General features: G+C 36.9%; 1 protein-coding gene across 2 annotated transcripts in view; it reads right to left on the reverse strand.

The window, feature by feature from the left end:
* rtn4r (reticulon 4 receptor) overlaps window positions 1-21,300 on the reverse strand; it is a 141,354-nt gene that overhangs the window by 107,792 nt on the left and 12,262 nt on the right. The window contains exon 2 of one of the 2 annotated variants that reach the window (XM_051680099.1): window positions 9,181-9,248. The exons of the other annotated variant lie outside the window; for it this stretch is intronic. The gene's annotated coding sequence lies outside the window, so the exon portion shown is untranslated. The remainder of the gene's footprint in view (window positions 1-9,180; window positions 9,249-21,300) is intronic. 2 annotated transcript variants of the gene reach the window in all.

Here is a 21,300-nt window from a genome sequence, read left to right on the forward strand (position 1 = left end):
GTTATTTATGATTCAATTCTTGACCCATTATTTTATCAGACTGCCTGAAGATAAGACATTTTTACACACAAATGAATTAAAAAGTAATAATAATAATAATAATAATACATTAATTTTCAAGATTATAACTGGATGCCACTCAATTAAACAAGCAACATTGTGATGAAGTCATGTGACAACAATGAAGCATACTACTGTTTGAAACATTCATCATGGGATAATGGCGTAATCCGAAATCGCATAATCTTACTATTTCTGCCCTATTTATATAAGTATATTCCGGATTTAGCCATTGCTGAATTTTCACGTACAATTTTTTTTAAATAGTATCCTAAGCAGTATACAGTGCACACTGTGCAGTATTCAGTAAGTAGTAAGCTACTATTCCATTCTGAACATAGCCTCTGTCTACTTTCATAAACAGGTCTTATTAGATCTCCTTGTTTATTGTTGTGTCTCCGTATCGCACCCTCAAGATTGAACAGCTTTAAACAAGGATATCAGATTGAGACAAGGACCGCAAAAAAAAAAAAAAAAAAGTTTAAACATGAAAGATGGCCTGTCTGTCTCTCAGTTGCCCAACATTTAAAGGAATAGGTCCCACTTTATATTTGGTGTCTTTAACTACTATGTACTAACATCAAAATACATGCAATACAATGCACTTATTTAGTAACTAAATGTTTCTACATATAACTACATGCAAAATTCTCACAAGATTGAAATGTATTGCTACTGAGGTTGAGGTACAGGTAGGGTTAGGGTTTAGATTAGGTTTAGGGTAAGTGTTGGGGTAGGGTTGTAACAACAGATGTAATTTAAATGCAGGTACTTTAAATGTAAGCACAATGCAACAACACATATGTATATAACAAGTACATTGTATCAAATGCTTAAGTACATAGTAGTTAAAGACACCTAATATAAAGTGGGTCAAATGAAAAGTTCACACCAAAATAAAAATTCGGTCATTATTTAAAATAATGACTATGACAGAGCTATGTTTTTATATGACAAAAGCAGGGGTGATATCAACACTTCACTGTCTATTTAAAAGGCACAACATGAATTCAGCCTCTCCCTGGGGTTCACATATTCTTTTTCACATTATTTCAGAGCAGTTATGATTAGCTCTCGTTTGGTGTTTTAGACTGGTATGCATGACCAATACATTTTGATAAAAAATAAAGAATTATCTCATGAAAATCAGGGGTAAATTGCAATTATTTAAATTTCATTAGACCTTTGTTACTTCAAGGAAATTCTACCTGATTTCACCAAGGATATACCTAATATACCAAGGGAGAGCTATCTGTTAGTACCCCTTATTCATTTCAGGCACAGGCACAGGACTCCCAGAAATATTTATCTAAAGACTGCCATCTTTGCTAATGGCCGCTAAGTTCACACACCAGGTGTCACCAAATGGTGTAGTTCCTGCATCTACCAGCAGGTAATGGGGTCATGCTAACAATCTAATTCCTGACCTTCTTTATCTGACCTTTAAAAATGACTTTCATTGATGTAACACAAAGTAGTCAGGTTGATTCAGGAACATTTGCTATATGCTAGGGATGTGCCCGAAGCCGAATACCTTATTCGGAAAGACACGAATAATGACTTCAAAAGGAATAACAGATTCATCCGAATAATATAAAAAAATATTTGTATAACTGATTATCAAAGAAGCACAAGGATAAAGCGACATTTTAAATAAACCTATCCAAAATTACAACAAATTTATGAATCTATGCAGCCAGTATTTCTAAAGTGTAAACCTTACGAATGAAAATGAGCAAGGTGTGATTTCAGATTGGATGGCCTTGACTCTGTTTGCGGTCTCTGTAAATTGTGCATATCTGGACCTTGTCAAGTGTAATATTAACTAAGATACGACATAATGTACACTTTCCACTTCTTGAAATGTCTGTTAATGTATCACACGATTCACACGTGATTCCCATGTATTTATTTATAGCCTAAACCTGAGCGCGATGTTAAATTCCTGACCTGAAGCGATAATTTCATGTTGGAGCCCATCTGTCCATCTTTTAAAGTTGACCACATTTATGTCCACATCAGCAATTAAGGTGATATGTATTATTATATTTGGTTAAGACTTTATTTAGAAAATAAAGTCTTAACTGCTCAATAGAGTAGTCTATTCATGATTCATCTATTAGGAATATTCCTCCTTATGTAAAATGAAAACATACTCCGTCTTTTTTTCTTCTTCTTCTTCTTTAAAACTGTGCTAAATTTGAGAATGTCAAGTGTTCTTGAACCCTGGATTAAATTTAACTATATAAATTTAACATTATTATTATTATTATTATTTAACTAAATTATGGTGTCCTATCATAAAAATTCCTGATAGACTTACAGGACTTTCACCTGTTTGTAGGCTATATTCATTTTATTTGCATTTCTTTTAACATTTGAATTTGTATTTATTATTCACTGCAAAATGTGTGCTTGACATTTCACATTTTGCTTGACACCTCCTGCCTCCAGAATATTGTTATAGATGAACAGACAAACAAAAATTCTGTTTCATGCAGATATTAATATCAGAAATACCAGGAGAAACCACAGTTATGACACAATTTTTATTTATTTATTTAATTATTATTATTATTATTATTATTAGGCTATTATTATGGAAAGGCATATACAAGGCATATTTTATTAATAGAAAATATAAATGTGAGAGTAACATTTAAAAACGGGCGTTTCATTGTTTTGACATACTTCCATTTTAAGCCCTGCCCACACCCAGTTCTATCCGAATACAGAGACAGATACAGATCATTTTGTTATATTAACAGATACAGATACAAATACTTTGCTGCACACCCCTACTATAAGCAATTTCAGCCATTTTGCTAACTTAAATGAAACACCCTTTCTCCAAAACACAATTATTGACAGGCAGAAAGGTTTTGTGATTGGCTAGTTTTCTGATTGACAAAAAAAAAAAAAAAAAAAAAGAAAAAAACATGGGCTACTCCCCTGATTATTTGTATCCTGTTTAGCACGGTCACAGAGACAGGTGTGATTTTTTCAGAACACAGATTTTAGTGTCAGATAGTAGAGGCACTTTATTTTAGTATTTTAAAAAATTGTGTATGCTACTTTTAAATAATTTCTTTGAACTCAATAAAACCAGTTCATTTATATGTTACCACATGAACTACATTTTTAGGTTTAAAACAATGTAGTCGAACTCAGGTCAGCCACATAGGGGCACCACAGCATATGTGTGCTAACTATTATTCTAACCACAACAAAATATTCAATATTTCATATTTAATAACACATCAATATTTTTCAGAATATAGTTTCATTGATAAAACATTGAGCATGTTTAAATGCACACAATTGTGCTGATAACTACCAAAAATTTAAAAAATCAGAAAACTATTCTCAGGAGACTTTAAATCATTAGATTATTCTCTGCTTTCGACGGCAAAACGTAAACAGTCATGCGCATAACACTTGCACACATTTTATTAGGTGGTAAACACACCAGAAAAGGTGTTTACATGCAGAGCAAAATTTGGGGTAATTGTCAAAAATCTACCTGTGTTGATCTGTTTTTGCTTATTTCATTTGTGACCTTACCCCGATAAAGAAAAACATAATCATGTATGTAAACGCACTCAGTGTGATAGAAATGGAAAAGGCCATAATTTTGCAAGAAAAGATGTCTCAATAAATGTGAAAAACACCCTTTCTCACCACAAAAGTGAAGCACACACACATACACGCATATGCACAAACACACACTGCAAAACAAATCCATCACACCACAGGCAAACATGAACACACACTTCCTCCTCGTTTCTTCTAAAGCGCACTAGGCTGAGGGTATAATCGTCAGTTAATTACTGTGCTCTTGACCTGTGAGGGAAACGAGTCGCTTTGGTGCTGCTATCTGTATAAAATGCATTAGTTCAAGCTTTCTCTAATTACTTTTATTAGTCAGGAAGGCCTGATCTGCTGCTAATTGATAACGATTTAAATAGAATGGCAACTGGTCAGATAATAATGAGATATCCTGATTAATTTGGTGAAAGGCTGCAAATTAGTTGGATAGGCACATATTGTGTATCATATATATGACACAGAGTTTGAGTTTTTTAACCCTTTAAGCTCAGATGGATTTTTAAAAAAAAATTATAATTGTCAACATATAGTCTTGACCAACATAAAATAGGTACCCTTTGAAATCTTAGAAGCTGAACTTTACAATGCATGTAGGCATAATGGCCAAAACTGAACAGGTGCTTTGAAATTTGTAGACAAATCAGAAGTGTTCCGTTTATGAAAAATATTGCACTGTACATATAACTGTAATCTATAAAAACATCAAAGTCATCAAATAGCCATATGTTGTTAGAAAGCTTTTAGTGTAGAATACAACCAGCCAATTTGTTTTACTCACAGACAAAAATATAGTGAGTAATATCTAAGTATACTGTATGTCTTTGACATTTACACTATATTGCCAAAAGTATTCGCTCATCTGCCTTTAGACGCATATGAACTTAAGTGACATCCCATTCTTAATCCATAGGGTTTAATATGAAGTCGGCCCACCCTTTGCAGCTATAACAGCTTCAACTCTTCTGGGAAGGCTTTCCACAAGGTTTAGGAGTGTGTTTATGGTAATTTTTGACCATTCTTCCAGAAGTGTATTTGTGAGGTCAGACACTGATGTTGGACGAGAAGGCCTGGCTCGCAGTCTTCGCTCTAATTCATCCCAAAGGTGCTCTATCGGGTTGAGGTCAGGACTCTGTGCAGGCCAGTCAAGTTCTTCCACTCCAAACTCGCTCATCCATGTCTTTATGGACCTTGCTTTGTGCACTGGTGCGCAGTCATGTTGGAACAGGAAGGGGCCATCCCCAAACTGTTCCCACAAAGTTGGGAGCATGGAATTGTCCAAAATCTCTTGGTATGCTGAAGCATTCAGAGTTCCTTTCACTGGAACTAAGGGGCCAAGCCCAGCTCCTGAAAAACAACCCCACACCATAATCCCCCCTCCACCAAACTTCACAGTTGGCACAATGCAGTCAGACAAGTACCGTTCTCCTGGCAACTGCCAAACCCAGACTCGTCCATCAGATTGCCAGATGGAGAAGCGTGATTTGTCACTCCAGAGAACGCGTCTCCACTGCTCTAGAGTCCAGTGTCGGCGTGCTTTACACCACTTCATCCGACGCTTTGCATTGCACTTGGTGATGTATGGCTTGGATGCAGCTGCTCGGCCATGGAAACCCATTCCATGAAGCTCTCTACGCACTGTTCTTGAGCTAATCTGAAGGCCACATGAACTTTGGAGGTCTGTAGCGATTGACTCTGCAGAAAGTTGGCGACCTCTGCGCACTATGCGCCTCAGCATCCACTGACCCCGCTCTGTCATTTTACGTGGCCTACCACTTCGTGGCTGAGTTGCTGTCATTCCCAATCGCTTCCACTTTGTTATAATACCACTGACAGTTGACTGTGGAATATTTAGTAGCGAGGAAATTTCACGACTGGACTTGTTGCACAGGTGGCATCCTATCACAGTACCACGCTGGAATTCACTGAGCTCCTGAGAGCGGCCCATTCTTTCACAAATGTTTGTAGAAGCAGTCTGCATGCCTAGGTGCTTCATTTTATACACTTGTGGTCATGGAAGTGATTGGAACACCTGAATTCAATTATTTGGATGGGTGAGCGAATACTTTTGGCAATATAGTGTATGTTAGTGTTACCTATATCCCGCATTTTCACTTATAACTTCACGAAAAATAAACACAACATAAAATATCACACACAATTACTTAAAGAAGATGACTATCTTTCAAACGAGCCCACACGCAAGGTAATCAGATGCATAGATCATAGATAATCCACACGAAGCACAATGTTACATATGGCCACCAGGAGATGGCGCCATGTAAATGACACAGACTCAGTGCAGACTCACTGAGTCAAACAGCACTCATTCTGTGAAATCTCATTACTTAAATCATGTCTCCATGCTATGCAAACCTTTAGTCATCACTGTGTTTGTAATTCGTTCTTATGTACAATTATTATGTTTTGTTTGGAGAGGCTTTTGGACACTTGGAGACATTTTGCCTAGGATAAATTATTTTTGTAATGCTATAACTTTTGATTGCTTTGTCGTATCAACAACAACAACAACAACAACAACAAAAATCAGTTACAGTTGACATGATTGGGAACAAATCAAATGCAGTTTTTCGGAGCCACCTTATTTACACCCAGAGATACAGTATATAACAGGGCTCTTCAACTACTTTCTTGCAGGGTCCAGATTATCCAGATTATCTGGGCTGTTTTATTATGCCACTGAAACAGGAAATCTTTAAAACATCCTCAGAGCATAGAGGGTTAACTAATTATATGTCATGCATATAGTCATGTTATACTATGCAAAAGCATGCCATACGTTTATATTACAAAGGTTGTCAATCTTTTCTGACTCTTTGCCAACCCATGGACCCCCTAATATAAAATACTTGAAATTCTCAGTAACATTGTCTAATATATTCCATAAACAACATAAAAAAAAAAACATTATTACAGTAATATGCTGAACTAGAGTTGACCTGGTTTCTCAAATTAACATAATTTGCCATGTCTTGGAATCATCACACTACTGTATTGCCCAAAAGAGAAAAATGTATGTGTTTAAAAATAGTTTAAAGCGCTACCAAATTAGATCTGTCTGTATGTCTGTATTTCTGTCTGTCTATTGATTTATCTTTGTTTCTAAATCTGAATTAAGTAGTTTTATGAATCAACCTCAATACATGGTTACACCATCAACATTTATCTTTAAGGGTTAGATAAGGACGGATACAAAAAGTTCTTTAAGGTACACTTCCACTCTTTCTTTTTATTTGTCTGGTTGTCTGTCTGTCTGTCTTTCTGTCTGTCTATCTAACACCTATCCATTAGATTTGCTATATAAAGGCAGAGAAAAAGGGTCCACCAATACCTGTATGAGGGGGGCCAGGTGTTCTCCAGGGTCATGTTTCCATGACCCTTACTCAGTCTGTTAAAAATATTGTGGGATACATCTACTTTATGCTGTGCTGCACGAATTCAAGATGCAGAATTTTCACCCAAAAATGTAACTTTGGTCATCATTTACTCACTCTTGTGTTGTTACAAACCCTAATGACTTTCTTTTTTCTGTGGAATAAAAAAGGAGATGTTAAGAAGAATATTCAGACTCAGTCACCATTCACTTTTATTGTATAGAAAAAAAATAAAAGAAAATAATAATAATAATAATAATAATTATATATATATATATATATATATATATATATATATATATATATATATATATATATATATATATATATATATGCAATGAAAGTAAATGGTGACTGAAGCTAACATTCTGTCTAACATCTTTTTGTGTTCCACAGATCAAAGAAAGTTATACAAGTGAGAAAATAAGGGCAGAATGTTATTTTTTTGGGTTAACTATCCCTTTTTAAACCATTCATAGAGATACAATACACATCAAGGGAAAACAACTTGACAGTTAACCATGCCATTGCTACATTTAAATATAATTTTTTATATATTACACTGTAAACAATGAATACACACAGTTGTTACTTTAAGCAGATTTCTACCAAACCTGACATTTAAATAACTTTTGCTGGTGTAAGGTTGATTCATATACTATTCGTATACTAGCCATTTTGACAAGTGGTTGTATGCCATCCAGGGAGTATTTGCATTCTGTGCAGAGGATATTGACTTCATCCAAAAACTGGGAAATGCTGCCTTCGCAGGCTGTATACGGAGGTAGAATGAAAATAAAGTGCTCTTCAAACTGTTATGATACCAGTTTACATAAAGGAATAGTTTATTTCATCTGCAGCACACAAATTAAGATTTTCAAAAGAATATCTCAGCTCTGTAGGTCCTCACAATGCAAGTGAATGGGTGCCAAAATGTTGACGCTGCAAAAAGCACATAAATGCAGCATAAAAGTAATCCAAATGACTCCAGTGGTTAAATCCATATCTTCAGAAGTGATATATGATAGGTGTGGGCGAGAAACAGATCAATATTTCAGTCCATTTTTTTCTATGAATTCTTCTCCCTGCCCAGTAGGGGGCATATGCATGGAGAATGTGAATCACCAAAAACAGAAGAAGAATGTGAAAGTTAAAGTTAAAGTGGAGATTGACAAAGCAGGGAGGATAATTTATAGTAAAAATGGACTTGCTTCTGAAGACATTGATTTAACCATTGGAGTCATATTGGTTACTTTTATGCTGACTAATGTGATTTTTGGAGCTACAAAATTTTTGCACCCATTCACTTGCATTGTATGAACCAAAACAGCTGAGATATTCTTCTAAAAATCTTCATCTTCATGTTCTGCTGAAGAAAGAAATTAATACACATCTGGGATGGCATAAGGGCAAGTAAATGAAAAATTCACCCACCATTTTTGGGTGAACTTTTCCTTTAAGAGTTCCATTCATACAAAAACTCTGTTGGTAAAGCAATTAACTGATTAGACAGCAAGACAGCAAGTTAGCTGCCTACCTTTTAGTATGCTGCCATTATATAGTATACTGCACCAGTAGTAGGAGTAGTATGGTACTACACAATTTCGACAATATCCTCTCTCTCTCTCTCTCTCTCTCTTATGTAGATATACTTTACAGTTATCCTAAATATAAACACACTTAAAATGTTGCTTGTTCAATCAGACTGGAGGACCGCAAACTAACGGTTGTATAATAAATAATATTTTTGACCAGTTCATTTAGATGATACTAATTTTGGGGGGTTACCTGGCAAAACATTTTTACAGTTTACATTCCTTAAATATACTTTAAGAAATCAATGATTTAGAGTCAGAATTAGATGTAAGGTCAAGGTTTAGACTAGAATGAATGAATAGGCAAGTATTACAACAAGAACAATAAAAAAGACTGATTCATCTTCCTCTGGGAGGGACTGACCCAGACTGAAGTTATTAAATAATAATAGCTGCTAGAGGCATGATGTTGGCCATTTTTTTTTTTTAAATTCTGTCCACAATGCTGTATAGAGATGATGAGAATGAAATAGGTTCATTTAAATAATTCTAGTTTGAATATCAATGGCAGCTTGTTCACATACCGCAAATGAGGTGTTGGCAGTGGGCATGCCTCCTGTTCTCTGAAGTTGATTATTGAAATATTTGTTTCCTGGAGACCCAAACAGACAATTAAACAGAAAATGAAACTACGACACTGCATTCATCTTTTGTCATAGTCCATTTTCAGAATAAGGAGTTGACGGATGCATACCTTTCAATCACATATTCAGAAAATGTCACAAAATAAACAAACAAAAACACACAATATAAGACCAGCTCGAAACTGGATGAGCTGCATTTGAATACATTGTAAAATAGCAGCTGTGACTTCACATTCTAAATTATAAAACAGTTCTCACACTAAATTCTGATTGGTTGAGCAGTGTTTGGAAATGTTGTAAAATGACTATAAATGCACACCTGGCAGAGTACATTCTGTATTAATGCGCCAATTTCCTATGTTGCCGTGCAACTGCAAATACTCCGCTGTGCGACGTGTAAAAGAACACCCCTAAGACACGGTAAAATCACTGTAACACACAGCCTCTCGTGGCTTATTGCTTTTTCTATGTGGGCTAGGTTACAACCGTAAAGAGTCTACGGTTACACTAATACTGTATATAAATTGGTGGAAGAATTGTTTATTTATATTAAAGGTGTACTCAGTAATTTTTTGAATATGTTGACTTAGACTTACACTGACACCTAACAGTGTGGATGCAGCATCATTCCAACACAACAGTTTTAAGTTATTGATGTCATTGTAGAAATTCACTCTTCACAGTAAGCAAGGATTAATTTAGTCCATGAGTGAAAGTGTCCAGTAACAGAGTAGTTGCTAAGGTTAAGCGAGTAGTATTCGGCCGGTCATGTAATTCTAACATGGCAGCCCCCATGACGGGACCCTCTCCATGTAGAATAAAACTGCTTTTATAAGGTTACTGATATGACTGGTGTCTTCATCTCATTTGAAGAGTCATGATTTTACATGTTTTAAAATTCTTTAGAAGTAAAAATTTTTAAGTAAGGAACAGAAATCACTGAGTCTGCCTTTAATAAATGTAACTATTTACTAAACATTGGTGTATTTTATCATATTGCTGTTATCATTGTTTTATAAAATAATAAGGTAAGAGGACATGTGTTACAGTGATTTTACCACAGTTAAGGGGGATTTGTGCTTCGTGCTACCCCTTATATGAAATATGTTCTTTGATCGTAATCTTGACCATTCATTTTGTAGATTTTGGACTTTCCCCATTAAAGTAGATAGTTGCTGTACTTTTATGCCAGCTTGTATAGAAAATACCAGCCTGGGAGTATTCCAAAGATAATTGCAGAGTGGACTGATTTGCCTTGAAAGAGACTTTGGCGTTACATACCAGAATGTTGCCAGACCTGAATGCAAGTTTGCAGTAGATTAAGGAACACTAGTCCCTGCCTGAAACACCATGACACCCATTTTTGAAGAGGATTATTGACCAGGAGGTGGAGGCTGAAGGTTAAATTCACCATCAAGAACATCTCAACTTATCCAACATGATTACACAGAAAATCAAAATATTGCTTCCAAAAGTTCATATACCTTGAAATCACGGCATTAAGCCTAATTACTGACAAGTGCCTTTCCCCATCAGACATTTTTTGCATTAATTCAAATGTGAACACAAATCCCCCCAGCGCTACTGATAGCGATTTGTGCGAACAACCTCCAAGACATGGGTTCTAGTCCTGTGGGAAGCAAACAGTAATTGTGTTCACATAAACAATGGTGAGCACTATTTGGAAGTTGCATTTTCACTCTAAAATTTAATTTTTACTCAACTGACGGTAAGTTTACAGTTTACAACTAAAAAATACAACTCGCCTTTGACGCCACTCTGTAAATATTTCACCTGAAAACTGGAGCTCACATGTGCCCATATGTTCAACAACACTTTCAGATTTAGCCAATTGGGGGCAGTGATTCGAATTTCAGTACGCATAGACCAGATTTCAGCATCAAAACTTTTTTGGCCTACTGTTGCCGAATACACAGGGCAGATTCACTAAAAATTAATTGAGGCAGCTAAAAGCGCCATTTTTTTGCACGCGCTTACTGCGCTCTTTTAGCACCTGATTCACTAAAGGAATTATGCAGATCAGGTAACGGCGGAAACATGAGAACCAAATCGCTGCTGAGTGCAATTTGCACGCGCAATTCTGATCTTGCGGTCCGATTCTGAGCGCAATATAGCTGAGGATGCCGCAGACCACCATATTTGACCCACCCTGCTGGGACTGAACAGCATCACTTTGGATCATCTCTTAAACATGCAGAACGTGCGCTTGATGACACCACACATCTGGATATATGCCAGGTTATAACGCTCTTCAACATTATTTGATAAGAATTTCATTAATTACTGCTGAAAAGATTGGTTATAAATATTCACAAACATCTCTTTTAAATAAAATTCATTTTACCGTCTACTTACATTTGGCAGTAATAGTGTGATGTTAATTGTACAGGGTAAATTGCATGGAGTTTTGTGAGTTTTAGAATGGCTGCATTAGCTACAATGCCAACAAAACAATGTCAGTATTCTATTTTGAATACCATGCACTGCAAAAGCATTCACAATAAGACCATGAATTTGAATTAGTACAAAAAAAAAAAAAAAAAAAAAAATAGAGTCAATATAAGTTTCATGTCTACTTTAACACCCCCTTTCAAATCTGCTTGCAGTGGATTTGAAAGCCAAGCCGACCCCATTAGAGGTTTGAGAAAAGCAGAGCAATTTCAGTTCCCCTCATTGGCAATGTGGATATCATCTCCTAATTACTGGAAGTCTAGGTGATGTTTTTCAGCACTATAATTACCTGGCTTTTTTTTTCTTTTTTTTACTTAATAGTGAGTCTTAATAGTGTGTGTACTGTATGAATGTGTGTGTTTCATTAAAGAAGATTTATGAAGGCACATCTAAGGGTGTGTGTTCAGAGAGTATGTTAATGGAGTAAAACATGCCAGAGCTTTATTTACTAGACGTTTGTCATGTTTATCTTTGGCTTAATGGTATTTTGTAAATTAGCCTAGTTCTTTCTTTTCTATTAAATGTGTTTCTTTTTCTCCCAGTCACTCTCTCTCTCTCTCTCTCTTTCTCTCTCTACGAGAAAAGACTGAAGAGACTGTTACGACCTCTGATGTATTGTGCAGCAGGTGGTGCTGTGTCGCTGTTGTCTCTCCCTCTTCTTTGTGTTTTCTCTCTCCCTCACTTTTACTCTCCTCCCTTTTCACAGGATTTGGCCATGGTGGAATTAGCTACTTCCTGGGATTGGTGCATGTTGGAGAGTCTGGACTATTTAAATGGAGCTTGCCACCCAGAAGAGAGACTGCTCCCAAGACCAAGGTGCAGCCTGGTCGGCCATGCCATGTAGCTTCCCGTTTGCGTGTAGTGGTTGCTGTTGAGTGTGTTTACAATCCATGTTGATTTTATTGCTGTTAAGGTGTGAGCTAATGTGTCCCAGAGTTAAAATGTGTTAAGTTTGTGATCGACTATTGTGATGGCTAGTGAGCCATGGCTCTTTAATAGACTCATGTGTGATTCTAGTTAAGTACTTCACTAGGAAGCTGTAGGAGATAAGGGCCTTTCTTTTATCTTTGTAACAGTTTTCTCTTGTTTATATTTAGTTATGGAGATAGGGAAGTTTTCTGTATTTTGTTTTGATTTGTCTTGTCTTGATTAGGAAAGTAATATCTTATTTGGGAAATTGAAAGATAGCTTAAATATTTGAATGGATCTAAATGTGTTCTCTAACTTCTAGCCAGATTCAGCTTGGAATGTTGATTTCGGACCTTTATTTGAGTGGTTTGTCTTTGTGCCTTGTCTCATAGGATGTTCAAAGCCTTGTTGATCTGAGGTGAAATGTCCACTAAGTGGCGCTAAAAGAGAGTTACATTTTCTCCTAAACAGAGGTTTTTTTAGGGTAATGCTCTATCGAGTTTTGAATCAACAAAACCTACCTATACCCTAAACCTAACCGATAAGTGTCATAAAAGGCAAATGTGAGATGAAAAACACATTTGCTGATGCAACCACATTATTTTTTAGTGCTTCTATGACACTTTCGACACACGTGTCAACTCGCGTTTTCTTCAGGACTTGTACCCTGGTCCTTAGCATCACAATTGCAAGTTTAGTTCAAGTTTGGTGAACTCTGACCTGCGAATCTGTATGATGAGAGAACACGTTACCAATAGAAGATCAAAATGTCACACGCTGGCTCAATACTAGGAGTAACATATTTCAAAGCTGTGTGTGTTATTGTTGCAGGAAAGTGAGTAGACAAAATGTTTGCATTTTAAATATAATATTATTTCTTACTTGTGATGTACTGTATTATTTACTTGGACCAGAAGCCCTCCCGCATGACATCATGTCCTGGTCTGTTTTTCTGTTAGAAAAAACTTTGCATGCTCAAAGCCTAGTGTGACCGCCCCTTGAAAAGTAAGTATTTCTGCTGTTCTGCCGTTTTACTCACTCATGTGTGAACGAAAATAAAAGTAATTGTTGTTTTAGTGCCTGTAATGTTCATTTCACCTGGAAACTGCCATACAGCAAGCCATGTAAAAAGTTAGGAGCCAGGCAGCTACCCAAATCACCATATCAACCAGCAACTACCCAGCGACGCCCTAGTAACAATCCAAAACACTATTGCATCATGGTGGCTAGTCTTTGATGGGCGAGCACAACTAGCATTTTCTTCAGAATACATACAAATCTAGATGAACTTTCCATTTTTCTCTGCCTTTGTTTGATTTCAAATTAAAAGTTTGATTTTCTCTCTGCCTGACGTCTGGGGAGATAAAGTTGGAATGCCCTAGAAAACATCATTACCATGCACCAGATTTGCATTGAGCATCTGCGTTGAGTTCACTTAGTTCACTTTTTGTAAGCACCACTCACTATGTGCACAGCATATGAAAAATCCCCCATAACACTAATGCTATTTGTTCTGTATTCATGTGTATGATGCTGTGCAGATACAATCAAACATTTCAGATTTATCTCGCAGTGTAATCAGAAACAGTAGGTTGACTTTTCTTAAGCTAAAATCGGTATGCGCTTAACAAAATTCGAAACATTGCCCCTAGTAGCCAAAACGGTAAGTGTTGTTGGGCATATTGGCACGTGTGAGCTCCATCTTCTGGGTGAAATGTCCACAGAGGGGTGCCAAAAGTGAGGTTTGAATGTACAGGATTGTAACAGTTAAAGGACGGGCAAGGAGGAGTCGGGAACCGGCTGAACAGTAAACAAAGTTTAATGGTAAAACTCAACTTAAAACAACATAAAATATAAGACAAACAGACACACACAATGCGGCCGCATGCATCTCTCAAACTGGCACCTCCGGCTCATCTTTATCCCCCTCCCGGCTGATTAGCCCAATTCACGACTGGCCCGGCCCTCATCCTCATCACAAAGATGTAATACAGTGAAGAGGAATGCATATTTTATAAACTGTACTCCACAAACCAATCCCTAAAACCTAAACTACAGTGGAGTAAAATTTTTATTTCAGGGTGAAAAATGCAACGTCCAAATCGCTTTTATCACTGATTATGCAAACGTGATTGGTTTACTTCCTGGTTTCAACGTAGGATCCGAACCCGGGTCTCCCACTCTGCTGATGCAACGCACTTCCGGACATGCCATAAGTTAAGGTGAGCACGCTGGCCGATCCTAGGGTACTGGAACTCTCGGAAACAACATGCCAACTTCCCGTGTGATTGAGTTCAACATTCACATTGTCTCACATTCACTGTAAAATCTACCAAACTTCAGTCTTCTCCAAGTAGGCAAATTGCATTATAAATATAATTTTCTGTGCAGGCCTGACTCCTAAAGCAGATACATTGTCATTGTCACACTGCACAAGTCTGTGTTTGAAGCTTGCTAGCCTGCTTAGCATTGCTTATTCTTCTTATACTTTCATCATTTTATCCTTTTCCATTTTACCGCGTGCTTCATTTTTTTCCGCTTTTATACTGTTTCAACTGCGTGTATTTTACCGCGCACACCCGTTTTCTCTCTCTTTTTTTTTTTCTCTGCTTGTCTACATCTCGCATCTTGACTGCATGGATTTGTTTTCTCCACTGTTTTACATGGATTACTGCATCAATCTCAAACCTCTGCTGATCAGGAACCCCATCTAACCACATCAATCTCAAACCCTTGCCGCTCAAGAACAACCATAACAACAACAACAACAAACAATTGCAATAAGTCATGGCATCTGCTCATGTTATTTCTATGTTTTCTATAGCTTCTTCCGTCAGCAGTGAGGGATTTACATGTAATACATTTAAGGAATTAGGCTGACGGAGAAGGTTAATGAGTTAGAGACATGCATCCGAACGCTAGTGGAGGTCAATGAGAAAGAGAAGCCAGTAGATACTGTTTTGGATGCGAGTAGAACAACGAGCAACTCCCACACTTCCGGCTGTAGAGCCTCCCACAGCAGGGCGTTTGGGTGACGTCTCAGTGGCATACTCACTCAGCACTCCAGTTCCTGTTAGGGTTTCCAATCGATTCTCCTCACTCAGTGATGCACACACTGAGAGCCTTAGTCATAGGTGATTCTATTGTAAGGAATGTGGAAATAGAGACTCCAGCCACCATTGTTAAATGCATTTCCAGGGCTCGATTGTCTGACATCAGATCAAATTTACAAGTGCTGGCTAATGCAAAACGTAGATTTTCTAAAATTGTTATTCATGTTGGCACAAACGATGTCTGGCTTCGCCAGTCGGAGATCACTATAGATAATGTTAAAGAGGTGTGTGAACTTGCAAAAACGATGTCAGACACTGTAATATGCTCTGGGCCCCTCTCTGCTCATCATGGTGATGAGGTATATAGTAGATTAGTGTTACTGAATGGCTGGATGTTTGAGTGGTATCTTGAGAATAGCATAGGATTTATAGAAAATTGGAAGAGTTTTTGGGGTAGACCTGACCTGCTAAAGAAAGACGGACTCCATCCCTCCAGGGAAGGTGCCGCTCTCCTCTTTAGTAATTTGGCTCTAGTCTTAATAGTGATAGTACTTGACTAACTGGGGCCCAGGTCAGGAAGCAGACAAACTGGTAAATCCGAACATCTGCTAGCTGCCTTGAGACATCACACAGATCACATAAACTACAACACATAGAGACTGTATCACCTAAATATCATATAGAGGCTGTCTGTTCCCCGAACTACCAAACACAAACCTCTCACTAAATCATTTAGAAATAAACTGATTAAGGTCAAACTTGAAAAAAATAAAAACGAAGATAAACATCATATAAAGGTAGGGCTACTAAACATTAGATCTCTTTCAGCCAAAATTAAATTATTACAGATCATAGTTTGGATGTGCTCTTCTTGACTGAAACCTGGCTTAAACCGGATGAATATATTAGTTTAAATAAATCTACTCCCCCCAGGTTATTGTTATAAACATGAACCTTGTCTGAAGCGTCGAGGAGGAGGTGCTGCTACAATTTACCGTGAAGTTTTTGGTGTTACTCAGAGGACAGGATATAAGTTTAAGTCTTTTGAACTAATAATGCTTAATGTGACACCGTCAGATATAAATAAAAAAATCGTCTTTTGCCCTTACTATCCTTAGGACATGTCCCAATAAACTTTAAAATGGCAGTTATCAAACTGCTTATTAAGAAGCCACAGCTTGATCCTGGAAAATTGGCTAATTATAGACCGATTTCGAATCTCCAATTTATGTCGAAAATACTAGAAAATGTAGTGTCATCCTAACTATGTTCATTTCTACAGAGAATTGGTATATATGAACAATTTCAATCAGGATTTAGGCACCATCACAGTACAGAGACTGCACTTATCAGAGTTACAAATGACTTGCTCTTATCATCAGATCACGGCTGCATTTCTCTTCTAGTGCTTTTAGATCTTAATGCTGAATTCGACACAATAGATCACGACATTCTCTTGAATAGGCTGGAGAATTATATTGGCATTAGTGGACTTGCTTTAGCATGGTTTAGGTCCTATTTATCAGACCGCTACAACTTTGTATGTGTAAATGTGGAATTGTCAAATCAAACAAAATTTAAGTATGGAGTGCCACAGGGATCAGTTTTAGGGCCTCTGCTTTTCTCTTTATATATGTTTCCCTTGGGAGATATTATCAGGAATCGTGGAATAAGTTTCCACTGTTATGCCGACGATACCCAACTTTATATTTCTTTTCAACCTGTTAAAATTTCACAATTCTCCAAATTAGCAGAGCGTATCAATGAATTCAAAGATTGGATGGACAGAAATTTTCTTCTACTCAATTCAGACAAAACAGAGGTACTAATTATTGGACCAAAAACCTCTAAAAATAAGCTGCTAAAATGTAATTTGACTCTTGATGTATGTACTGTTATGTTGTCTTCTACAGTGAAGAACTTGGGTGTTATATTTGATACCAATCTGTCCTTTGAAAATAAAATTTCCAATATTTGTACAACAGCATTCTTCCACCTCAGAAATATTGCTAAGTTATGGCACATGCTCTCTGTTGTTGATGCCAAAAAAGTAATTAATGCGTTCATGACCGCAAGTCTAGATTATTGTAATGAATTACTGGGAGGATGTACTGCAAGTTCAATAAATAAACTTCAATTGGTTCAAAATGCAGCTGCCAGAGTGCTGACTAGAACCAAGAAATATGATCATATTAGCCCCATTCTATCGTCATTACATTGGCTACCTGTCAAATTTCGTATTAAGTGACCTTCTGTAATGCTATATTCCATCACGTTCATTACGATCACAAAATTCTGGCCTGTTAATAGTTCCTAGAATATCAAAATCCACAAAAGGAGATAGATCCTTTTCCTATTTGGCTCCTAAACATTCTTAATTGGTTTTTATTTTATTTTTTTATGTATCTTGTCTTTTCTTTAAAATTGATATGTAAATCACTTTGAATTGCCATTGTGTATGAAATGTGCTGTATAAATATACATGCCTTGCCTAAACTATGGAATAGTCTCCCTAACACTGTTCGGGATGCAGACACTCTCACTCAGTTTATGTCTAGAGTAAAGACTCATCTATTTAGCCTTGCATACACCAAATTTATCCATCAACTCACAATAAGGCTGCTTTAGTTTGGTCTGCCGGAACCAGAAACATTTCTCAGAAACATTTCTCATAATCTATAACTCTGCAATAATTTGAATGGGATCAACACTAGTATTATTCTATTTGTTTCCCTGTCTCAACCCCGGGATTCATATCCCAAGGTTACCAGAGCCAGCCAGATCCAGCTCCGTTCCTGCTTGATGTCGGACTCCACTGCTACTTGTCGCTGAGTGATGACGACAAACTACAGCCGGTGCTAGACAGATATCACTTCAGCCATTTACGATGGACTTCAGAGGAAGAACTGATGCCAACTCCAATTGTAAGACATCGGATACTTCATATGAAACTGCCTGAAACTTGGACTTAGGATGGACCCCACCGAACCTCACCAAAATGGCCTGCCGATTGAACTGCAACGCACCTCATTGATCTCTGCCTGCATCACCTTTGTCTACTGATGGACTACATTTTTTAAATGAAATACATAGACTATCAATTAATTGCCAACAAAAGCCTTCATCAGTCAACAAACAAAGGACAATGCATCTATGTGAACTTCTGCAGTTAATCCAGGATGGACTTCATAGACATTAGTCATTAATCTTATAGTTCATACAAAATCTTTGTTTAAACACTGGCCCTTAACACTTACTTAGTTTACTAATTTTAAACCATAACTTGCATTGCACACAAATAGGTAATGTTGGCATTATATTCATGCTGTTTATCCAGAGGGGAACTGGCCCCCACAGTGAGCCTGGTTTCCCCCAAGGTTATTTTTCTCCATTATCCAACATGTAATGGAGTTTTGTGTTCCTTGCCACAGTTGTCTTCGGCTTGCTCACTGGGGTTCTAAATACAATTATTATTTAGTTATTTATTTTTATACTCAATTTACAATCATATTTAATCAAACTACACAATGATGACTCTAAGACATTATAGATATTACAGTTTCATTGTCTGTTAAAGCATGATTTTCTGTATAGCTGCTTTGAAACGATGTGTGTTGTGAAAAGCACTATACAAATAAAAATGACTTGAAATTGCTAGTTTTGAACTAGGCTTATGATGACATACCAGACGTTTCATATTTTATACAGACCATGTTTCACACTTACAAGCTTTGCTCTTTTATTTTATTACAGGGTGTTCCGTGCCTCCCGTGGGTATATTAACCATTCACTTTCAGCCCGTGTTTCTCTGTCTGGCTATCCGTCTGTCTCTCTCCCTTTATGCTTATCTGTCTGTGGTTCTTTTTCTATTCTTTACCCATTGATTTTTCTTTCCTCAGAGGAGAAAGCTGTCTAAGAGAGCCAATGCTTGCACTTCTGAAATTTTAATAAGAAGCAGGCTAAATGGAAACAGAATTTTGTTGTTGCTCCAGAAAGATTCTGTTTATAAGATCTTTTTTCAATAAAGAGGCAAAAAAATAGATGGAAATAGTTTTTCCAAATGCACTTTTTGTCCACATTTGATAAAACTGGTCCATGTTACTCAACAATATCAGTTAACAGAGAAAGAATCAATATAGTTTGGTTATGTTTTAGAATTTGAGAAATATGCTTGTCTCAGATCCCAGCAAGAGACAATTCTTTAGCAGTGATAAACTTATGTAAAATGATATTGTGTTTGGCTGTGCCTTATCTCCATTGGTCCTCTGGGATCCAGATTATTAGTTTCATTGTACTGTACCCAGTAATTCAACATTACAACCCCAGAGGAGAATTTAATTGCTTAAAGCTTGCTTGTTCAAAGCATTCAGGACACATAATGGAGCTCTGCTTTGTGTTTCATTTTAAAGCACCAACTTTGTCTAAGAGCTTTCTACTAAAGTTCCTAAGCAGAAATACAAATAGAAACAAATGAGACAATTGTTGATGTACAGCAAGAGCATAGAGCTATAACAATAATGTGCATAGTGTCGCTCAGATAAATTGGTCTTGAAAGAGTTCGATTTTGAATTTGATGAGAAATGAGTTCATATAGAAATCTTTGACTTTTGATTGCAAATTTATCTGACACTGCTCAGATTTGCTCTGTTCCTCTGGGAACAAAAACAACAATAACAACAACTACAACAAAACAAACTTACATGTTTGTCTCCTTAAGTGTACATATATGTTCCCAAAGCATTGGTACCACCTTGTACCTTAAACAGTACCTTTTTTCTAGGGTCTCCATTTGTTCTCCATACAGTCTTACTGCTGTCAAGGAGAAACTATTGGGATATTAAAGAAATCTCTTTTGTATTTTATCTTCCCTACGGGAACTACACATGGTTGTAAAAACTCACCAGAAGCCCTGGCAAACACCAAAACAATTTGATCAGTTTTATATATTTCCAGATATACCCATTATTTAGCGATGCTTCAAACCAGAAGAAGAAATTTGTATCGTATAGAACTTCTGTCAGACCATGAATCCAAAGTCTCCTGGCTCTCACAGTCGAATTGTGCTGATTTCTAAAATATGATGCAAAAAGATAGCCACTAATGGATCTTTAGTGTTAAAAGTTGTCATATTCATGGGTGCTGGAGTGATCACAGTGTGAAAAAGTAAGAAAAAGGGACAAAACAGAGAGTAAAGGTGGGCAGAGAGGACCAAACATAGACACTAATAGAAAAATAGTGAGGCGAGAGAGTGACTTATAGTCCAGACAATGGCTCCAGTCATGCACCTAATTTAAGGTCGTTCTGTACTCGGTCTGATTAACTATTTACCAGCCCATCTGTCATGAACTCTATTCAGATACTCACAGAGACTTCTCCCATACAGATTAAAGAATAAATGTTTCATTACTATGGGCATGTTCGGCTAAAAATGGTTGCTAGCTGTAGTGTTCATATTCAGGTACCATAATGAGAATAAAAGAGGCTGAATAACCATGAATTAATCTTTGCCAAAGAACAGAACCCAGCTACCGCAGCTTGAAAGAGGAGAGCAAGCGCACTTCTTAGTTTAATACTTATCATATTTGCATTGAAAAGGAGAAAGTGGTGGTTGTCTGGAGCTAATCCT

Source organism: Myxocyprinus asiaticus, chromosome 3, assembly GCF_019703515.2.
Source record: "Myxocyprinus asiaticus isolate MX2 ecotype Aquarium Trade chromosome 3, UBuf_Myxa_2, whole genome shotgun sequence".
NCBI lineage: Eukaryota > Metazoa > Chordata > Actinopteri > Cypriniformes > Catostomidae > Myxocyprinus > Myxocyprinus asiaticus.